The sequence below is a fragment of the Struthio camelus genome, chromosome 31, assembly GCF_040807025.1.
Source record: "Struthio camelus isolate bStrCam1 chromosome 31, bStrCam1.hap1, whole genome shotgun sequence".
NCBI lineage: Eukaryota > Metazoa > Chordata > Aves > Struthioniformes > Struthionidae > Struthio > Struthio camelus.
In genome coordinates this window covers 120,001-122,500 of record NC_090972.1, presented here as the reverse complement: position 1 = coordinate 122,500, position 2,500 = coordinate 120,001, and the positions used below count along the sequence as shown (strand labels likewise).

Genomic DNA, 2,500 nt, shown 5'->3' with positions numbered 1-2,500 from the left:
AGATCGCATTCCGGGTTGGGACGGGTCCCACGGGTCCCCACTCCTAAGCTGTGGGGGGCGGACCCGGGGCGGGCTGCGGCGGAGCAGCCCGTCTAGCAGAGGCGGTGCGGACAGGCGTTCCGGGACGGCGCGCGGGGCGGGCGCCGCGCCGCGGCGGACCCCAAGCGGGGGCGTCGCGCGAGGCCACGCGAGGCGACGTGTCGTGCCCGAGCGGGCGGCCCAAACCACGGCTCTCCTCCCGGGCGCAGCTGCCACCCGGCGCCGGGTTACTGAGGGAAACCCCGGGCCCCGGGAGGAGGACGAGGTCGTGGCGGTGGGTGTCGGGCGCACCCCGCGGGTGGACGCTCCGCCGAGGGGCGCTGGAGCCGGCTGGCGGGTGCCGGGTTCCCCTCCGCGCCCCGCCTCGTCGCTGCCGCTGAGGCTGCCGCCGTCGCCGCGAGGCGGCGGTGGCCCGGCGGCGGGCGGCGGCGGGGGAGGCACCCCCGCGGGGATTTCAGGTCGTTTCCCTCACCCCAGGGCCAGGTACCTAGCGTCCGCGCTTCTCCTGCCTCCCCTCGGTGACCCACCCGTGTGGTCCCGTGTGCCAGCGTGCTCCTCCCGGGCGCTGCGCTGCGCGTGCCGCACCGGCCGTGCCCTGCCGGCCTTCCACGCTTCCTCCTCCCCTCCCTTCCCCCCCCCCCCCAACCGCTCCAGCCGCCCCACGCCGTGCCGTGGGGGCCGCGCTGCGAGTCGGCCGGGCCGGGGGTGGCGGGGGGCGGCGGGGGGGGGGGGGGCGCGCTGGGAGGAAGGAGGAGGGCCTCCGGCCACCGCGGCCGCCGGTAGCGGCCCCCCCGGGTAGGGATGGCCATGGGCCCCGGGCTCCGGGCCCGAGGGTTCTCGGTCGGAGAGCCGGGCGGGGGTTTAAAGACTCGGGCGGCCCGATGCGACCCGGGGGGCAGCCGGGCGTGCTGCCGGAGGGGCCGGGGGGTCGGCGCGCGCGGGCGCCGCACCCCCCCATGCCCGCCGGCGCGGCCCGTGCATGCCCCGCGGGCAGCCGGGACGGAGAGGGGTACCCTGCCCCCTCTCTCCGCGGTCTGGTCTCGGCGGAGAGACGCCGCGCGGTCGGCTTGCGCCGGCCTGCCTCGAACGCGCGACCCCGGCGCGAGCGCGTGCTCGCCGCCGGGACGGCGAGCCCCCACCGCGGGTGGTGCGGACGCCGAGCCCCAGCGCATCCCTTCTCCTCCCTGGCCGGTGCTCTCAGTCTCCCGCCGTGGCCGTCGGCGGCACCCTTCCTTCCCTCCCCCCCCCGCCCTGCCCCGGCACTCCGCCATCCGGCGCGCCTGCCTCGCTCTGCCCGACCCGGCTTCGCTGGGCGGCAGGCGGGCGGCGGGCGGGCGGGCGGGGGCGGCCCCTCCCGGTCTCCGCGTGGAGGCGGGGAGAGCGGGCGCCGTTCCCCGTCCGTCCCGCCTCGCCCGTCTGCCTGCCGCCAGGCGTCTGCCCGCGGAAGGGACGGGCGAGTGCGTGGCGTCGCTCGGGAGGCTGCGTGTGTGCAGGCGGGTGTTGGGTGCCGTCTCCGGGGCGGCGGAGCTGGAGGCCGGTGAGGCGAGCGAAGGAGCTCGGAAGCGTGCGGCTGGCGGGTCGCGGGCGCGCGGGCAGCGGGTGGCGCCGCTCCCAGCGGCGGCCGGGCTCCGACGCCGGGGCTCCGCGGGGACCCACACCCCGGTCCCTGAGGCAGGTGGCGCGGCTGGCGCGCCGCTCCCTGCTGGGCCAGGCCGAGCCGGGCGCCTGGGCCGGACTCGAAGCGAGAAAGGGGTTGTCCCAGGTCGGGAGCGAGGGCTCCCCGCCCCTCTCGTTCGGGTCTGTTCTCCCCCCCCCCCCCCTTTTTTTTTCCCTCTGTGCTTGTACGGTCAGTGAGGCGTGCCCTCTCTCTCCGCTGTCCCTTGCTCAGCAGCCGGCGTCGGCGTGAGGAGGGAGGCAGAGCGGATGGGGGCCCTCAGGGGGCTGCGAAAGCTGCCCGGTCCCCCCGCGCGCGCGGTGGGGACCGAAACCGAGACAACTCTTAGCGGTGGATCACTCGGCTCGTGCGTCGATGAAGAACGCAGCTAGCTGCGAGAATTAATGTGAATTGCAGGACACATTGATCATCGACACTTCGAACGCACTTGCGGCCCCGGGTTCCTCCCGGGGCTACGCCTGTCTGAGCGTCGCTTGACGGTCAATCGTCACCCCCATTGCCGCGTTGGCGCAGCGGTGTGCCGCCCCTCGGGGGGGGGCCGGGGGGGGCGGCGGCGGCGGCGAGTCGGTGGGGGGGCGGCGGCGGCGGTGAGTCGGCGGCGGCGGCGGAGCCGGGACCACCGGTGCGTGCACCGGTGGCCCCGGTCTTCCGGCTGGCCTGCCTGCCCGGCTCCGGCCGACCGTCCGCCTCCACCGTCCGCGGCCGGCGTGCCTTGCCCTGCCCTCCCTCCCCTCCGAGCCCGGTGGCCACCGCTGCCCTGCGCGGTGTGTGCGGTGTGGCGCGGCT

The 2,500-nt window shown here is 77.6% G+C and overlaps 1 non-coding gene across 1 annotated transcript; it reads left to right on the top strand.

Annotated features, from left to right (window-relative positions):
• Positions 1-2,033: 2,033 nt before the first annotated feature.
• On the top strand, positions 2,034-2,186 carry LOC138063138 (5.8S ribosomal RNA). The gene has a single exon (XR_011136731.1). It is a non-coding gene; the product is annotated as a 5.8S ribosomal RNA (ribosomal RNA).
• The last annotated feature ends 314 nt before the right edge of the window (positions 2,187-2,500 follow it).